At 37.3% G+C, this 7,011-nt stretch overlaps 1 protein-coding gene across 5 annotated transcripts in view; it reads left to right on the forward strand.

Moving 5' to 3' along the window:
- Positions 1–7,011, forward strand: part of LOC136037314 (probable peptidyl-tRNA hydrolase 2) — a 104,607-nt gene that overhangs the window by 75,545 nt on the left and 22,051 nt on the right. The gene's annotated exons all lie outside the window — the stretch shown is intronic.

Genomic DNA, 7,011 nt, shown 5'->3' on the forward strand with positions numbered 1-7,011 from the left:
TTTTGTGTTCTTTAGCCTCAAGCCTTTTTCCTTGCTGTTCTTTTGATTCCTCGGCACGCTTTCTTTTCTGACTTTCTCTATCAGCAGCAAGTTTTTTGGCATAGACTCTTTGAGCATCTTCATCGGCTTTTGCCATTGTAAGTTCATCAGTCATTTTAAACTTAAACATTAATAGATTTCTACGTGAACATATATGTCTTAAATATCTTTAATGACGTCACCGTCATAGCAAAAATGACGACAACTAACTTCATGACGCCAGTCGACACAGAAACATGACGTCACCTGATCCACAGACAGACAACTTATTTTTATATATATAGATATTCACAGGTGGGACACAGGGACACAACTACAATGGCACGTAACTAATATGGCGCGTAACGACTTACGCGCGCGGGGGGGCTTGGGGGGGCGTGAAGCGCCCCCACCAACTAGGTGTTGGGGTGGCGCGAAGCGCCACCCCAACAGCTATTCTTCTATATATATATAAATAAGTTGTTTGTCTGTGTGTGTCTCTACTGACGTCATGTTTGTGTGTCGACTGACGTCATGTTTGTCAACTAATGTATCTATCTATCTATATATATATATATATATATATATATATATATATATATATATATATATATATATATATATATATATATATATATATATATATAAATAAGTTGTCTGTGTGCGTTTTGGTGTGTCTGTCGGGTGACGTCATGTTTGTGTGTTGACTGACGTCATATTTTCAACTGACGAAATTACAGACTGGGACATCGGGACACAAATGACGACCGGGACACCGGCACATAGGGAATATAAATGACGACACTCAAAAAGAAAGCGACCGGGACAAAAGGAATGCAACTGACGAAATTACAGACTGGGACATCGGGACACAAATGACGACCGGGACACCGGCACATAGGGAATATAAATGACGACACTCAAAAAGAAAGCGACCGGGACAAAAGGAATGTTCGATTAGCGATCATCATCAACAAAGCACCGGGACACAAATGACGACCGGGACACAGGGAATATAAATGACGACCGGGACACAGGGACACAACTACAACGGGGACGCCGGGGGCACAGGGGGATATAAATGACGACCGGGACACCGGGACACAAGGAATATAAATGACGCCCGGGACACTCAAAGAGAAATCACAGACTGGGACACCGGGACACAAATGACGACCGGGACACAGGGAATATAAATGACGACAGGGACACAACTACAAAGGGGACGCTGGGGGGCACAGGGGGATATATAAATGACGACGGTGACACAGGGAATGGTCGATTAGCAATCACCATCAACAAAGCTCAAGGGCAATCATTAGAATCATGAGGTATAGATCTGAATACGGATTGTTTTCTCATGGACCATTATATGTTGCATGTTCAAGAGGCGGTAAACCTGACAATCTATTTATATGCACAGACAATGGGACAGCAAAGAATGTTGTATATTCGCAAGTTTTACGTAGTTAAATATATATATATATATATTTATATATATATATATATATATATATATATATATATATATATTCACAGGTTGGACATAGGGACACAACTACAATGTCGCGTAACTAATATGGCGCGTAACGACTTACGCGTGCAGGGGGGCTTGGGGGCGCGAAGCGCCCCCACCAACTAGGTGTTGGGGTGGCGCGAAGCGCCACCCCTACAGCTAGTATAGATATAAAAATAAGTTGTCTGTGTGTCTGTCGAGTGACGTCATGTTTGTGTGTCGACTGACGTCATGTTTGTCGACTGACGAAATTACAGACCGGGATATCGGGACACAAATGACGACCTGGACATCTATATATATATATAAATAAGTTGTTTGTCTGTGTGTCTGTCTACTGACGTCAGGTTTGTGTGTCGACTGACGTCATGTTTGTCAACTGACGTATCTATCTATATATATATGATACTAGCTGTTGGGGTGGCGCTTCGCGCCACCCCAACACCTAGTTGGTGGGGGCGCTTCGCGCCCCCCCCCCAAGCCACCCCGCGCGCGTAAGTCGTTACGCGCCATATTAGTTACGCGCCATTGTAGTTGTGTCCCTATGTCCCACCTGTGAATATAGATAGATATATATATATATATATATATATATATATATATATATATATATATATATATATATATATATATATGTTTTTAACTACGTAAAACTTGCGAATATACAACATTCTTTGCTGCCCCATTGTCTATGCATATAAATAGATTGTCAGGTTTACCGACTCTTGAACATGCAACATATAATGGTCCATGGGAAAACAATCCGTATTCAGATCTATACCTCATGATTCTAATGATTGCCCTTGAGCTTTGTTGATGGTGATTGCTAATCGACCATTCCCTGAGTCGCCATCGTCATTTATATATCCCCCTGTGCACCCCGGCGTCCCCTTTGTAGTTATGTCCCTGTGTCCCGGTCGTCATTTTTATTCCCTGTGTCCCGGTCGTCATTTGTGTCCCGGTGTTTCAGTCTGTGATTTCTCTTTGAGTGTCCCGGGCGTCATTTATATTCCTTGTGTCCCGGTGTCCCGGTCGTCATTTATATCCCCCTGTGCCCCCCGGCGTCCCCATTGTAGTTGTGTCCCTGTGTCCCGGTCGTCATTTATATTCCCTGTGTCCCGGTCGTCATTTGTATCCCGGTGTCCCGGTATGTATATACATTCGTTTTTTAGTTTTGTTTTTCTCCTTTATTTTTTTCCTTTTTTCTTTTTTTTCTTTTTTAGTTTATTTAGATTTTTAGATTTTTTAGTTTTTTTATTAGTTTTTAGTTTTTTTGTAGTTTTTACCATTTTTTTAGTTTTTTTAGTTTTTTTTTTACTTATGTCCTGGTCGTCATTTATACTCCCTGTGTCCCGGTCGTCATTTGTGTCTCCGTGCTTTGTTGATTGCTAATTTATATTATATTTATATTTATATTTTTTATATTTATTAATATTTTTTTAGTTTTCTTTTTTAGTTTTTAATTCAGACGTCATATGCGGACAAACACGACGTCACTCGACAGACAGACAGACAGACATAACCCACAAACAACTTATTTTTATATATATTTATTCATATTTTTTTAGTTTTCTTTTTCTCTTTTATTTTTCAGTTTTTTCCTTTTTTTTAGTTTTTTTCTTTTTTAGTTTTTAGTTTTTTTTAGTTTTTTACCTTTTTTTTAGTTTTTTTTAGTTTTTTTAGTTTTTTAGCTTTTTTAGTTTTTTTATTAGTTTTTATTTTTTTTGTAGTTTTTGCCTTTTTTTATTTTTTTAGTTTTTTTTTAGTTATTAGATTTTTACCTTTTTTTAGTTTTTTTTTAGTTTTTTAGCTTTTTTAGTTTTTTTTTTCTTTTTAGTTTTTTTTGTAGTTTTTACCTTTTTTAGTTTTTTTCTTCTTTTGTATTAGTGTGAAATAATTCAGACGTCATATGCGAACAAACATGACGTCACCTGATCCATCCACAGATCCACACACAGACAACTTATTTTTATATATATAGATATATATATACTAGCTATCATATATAACACCTAGTTGGTGGGGGCGCTTTGCGCCCCCCGCGCGCGTAAGTCGTTACGTGCCATATTATTTACGTGCCATTGTAGTTGTGTCCCTCTGTCCCACCTGTGAATATTGATATCTATCTATATATATAAAAATAAGTTGTCTGTCTGTCTGTCTGTGGATCAGGTGACGTCATGTTTCTGTGTCGGCTGAAATTAGTTGTCGTCATTTTTGTTATGACGATGCTTAGTATATTGTAAAACACATTAATTTGGTTAATAATATACCATTTAAAACACCAAAATGAACATGCTGGAGTAGTCACTCGGTGAGAGAGGGTGTCAGAACGGAGAATGAAGGTCCCAGGTTCAAATCCTGGCTAGGCTAAAAAAGGTAAAAAACTAAAAACTAAAAAAAAACTGAAAAAACTAAAAAAAAAGGCAAAAACTACAAAAAAACTAAAAACTAATAAAAAAATAAAAAGGCTAAAAAACTAAAAAAAAACTAAAAAAAACTAAAAAAAGGTAAAAAACTAAAAAAACTAAAAAAAAAACTAAAAAAAGGAAAAAACTGAAAAATAGAAGAGAAAAAGAAAACTAATAAAATTAAGAATAAAAATAAAAAAAAAATAAAAAAGATAAAAACTAAAAAAAAGTAAAAAGAAAAAACGAAAAAAACGAAAAAAGCTAAAAAAAAGGTAAAAACCAATAAAAAACTAAAAAGGAAAAAAACTAAAAAAAATTTTCATCTAAAAAACTAAAAAAAACTAAAAAAGGTGGCTGTCCCATTATCTGTGCATATAAATAGATTGTCAGGTTTACAATGATTGCCCTTGAGCTTTGTTGATGGTGATTGCTAATCGAACATTACCTGTGTCCCCGTCGTCATTTATATATCCCCCTGTTCCCCCCGGCGTTCCCGTTGTAGTTGTGTCCCTGTGTCCCGGTCGTCATTTGTGTCCCGGTGTCCCGGTCTGTATATACATTCATTTTTGAATTAGTATATGATGAAATAAATTTTTGTGTTTTTCGCCTTTTTTTCTTTTTAGTTTTTTTTGGTTTTTACCTATTTTTATTTTTTTTATTTTTTTTCTTTTTCTTTTTAGTTTTTTTTTTTGTGCAGCAGCTTCCTTTTTGAAAGCTTTTTTTTAGCAGCTTTTTTTAGCAACTTCCTCGGCTGTTGCCATTGTAGGTTCTTCTGTCATTTTACAATTAAACATTTTTCCGTCCACGATCTTCTTACAATTAAAAATTTGTCTTTGAACGATTTTCTTAAATACCTTTAATGATGTCATCGTCATAACAATGACGACAACTAACTTCATAACGACATGACATGATGACATGTCCCGGTCGTCATTTATATTCCCTGTTTCCCGGTGTCCCAGTCTGTAATTTCTCTTTGAGTGTCCCGGTCGTCATTTATATTCCCTCTGTCCCGGTATCCCGGTCGTCATTTGTGTCCCGGTGTCCCGGTCTGTATATACATTCGTTGTTTAATTGTAAGAAGATCGTGGACGGAAAAATGTTCAATTGTAAAATGACTGAAGAACCTACAATGGTAACAGCCAAGGAAGCTGCTAAAAAAAAAGCTGCTCAAAAAAAGCTTCCAAAAAGGAAGCTGTTTCACAAAAAAAATTAAAAAGAGAAAAGAAAAAAAAAATAAAAAAAAGGTAAAAACCAAAAAAAAACTAAAAAGAAAAAAGGGGAAAAACACAAAAATTTATTTCATCATGTACCAATTCAAAAACGAATATATATACAGACCGAGACACCAGGATACAAATGACGACCGGGACACAGGGAATATAAATGACGACCGGGACACAGGGACACAACTACAACGGGGACGCCGGGGGGGGGGGCACAGGGGGATATATAAATGACGACGGGGACACAGGGAATGTTTGATTAGCAATCACCATCAACAAAGCTCAAGGGCAATCATTAGAATCATGAGGTATGACTAAAAAAACTAAAAAAAGGTAAAAAACTAAAAAAAAATACCAATTCAAAAACGAATGTATATACAGACCGGGACACCGGGACACAAATGACGACCTGGACACCGGGACAGAGGGAATATAAACGACGACCGGGACACTCAAAGAGAAATTACAGACTGGGACACCGGGACAAAATGACGACCGGGACACAGGGAATATAAATGACGACCGGGACATGTCATCATGTCATGTCGTTATGTATAATACGAATGTATATACAGACCGGGACACAAATGACGACCGGGACACCGGGACAGAGGGAATATAAATGACGACCGAGACACTCAAAGAGAAATTACAAACTGGGACACAAATGACAACCGGGACACAGGGAAACTACTACAACGGGGACGCCGGGAGGCACGGGGGATATATAAATGACGACGGGGACACAGGGAATGTTCAATTAGCAATCACCATCAACAAAGCTCAAGGGCAATCATTGTAAACCTGACAATCTATTTATATGCACAGACAATGGGACAGCCAAGAATGTTGTATATTTGCAAGTTTTACGTAGTTAAAAATATATATATATATATATATCTATCTATATTCACAGGTGGGACACAGGGACACAACTACAATGGCGCGTAAGTAATATGGCCCGTAACGACTTACGCGCGCGGGGGGAGGGCACCAACTAGGTGTTGGTACTACGTGTTATACTAGCTGTTGGGGTGGCTTCGCGCCACCCCAACAGCTAGTATTTTTATATATATATATATATATATATATATATATATATATATATATATATATATATATATATATATATATATATATATATATATATATATATATATATATATATATATATATATATATATATATAAAGTATATATATATATAAATATATATAATATAAATAAAGCCGTCCTGGCCGAGTTGGTTGGTGCGCTGGATTCGGGATCCTTTGTCTGAGAGGACACGGGTTCGAATCCCGGTGTACCCAATTCTTCAGTTGGGACGGGGGTCAGTGGCGTGACTCTGTAAGCTTAGCCAGAGTCGACCCAGCTCTAAATGGGTACCTGGAGAAATCTGGGGAAGGTAAACAGGAAGGGTGTGTGAAAGCACAGGATGGCTGGCCCCCAACCCCCCATTGCACTTCCTGGCTGAAGGGCCAAGAAACGGAGATCAGCACCGCCGGTAGGGACTGTAAAGTCTAATGCCGTATCCTTTACCTTATCCTTTACCTTATATATATATATCGTCGTCATGATATATATATATATATATATATGATATATATATATATATATATATATATATATATATATATATATATATATATATATATATATATATAGACTTGACTTACTTGACTTAATGCTCCTGCCGAAATGCTTCCGGCGTCGAGAGTGATGCTACATGGTACCTCCATTTGGACCGGTCTCTTGCAAGGATGTGGACATCCTCCCGAATATTTGCCTTGATTAAGAAGGCACCTGTCGTGTCCTTCCCTCTGGTTGGGGGACGACCTCTT

Source organism: Artemia franciscana, chromosome 16, assembly GCF_032884065.1.
Source record: "Artemia franciscana chromosome 16, ASM3288406v1, whole genome shotgun sequence".
Taxonomy (NCBI): Eukaryota; Metazoa; Arthropoda; class Branchiopoda; order Anostraca; family Artemiidae; genus Artemia; species Artemia franciscana.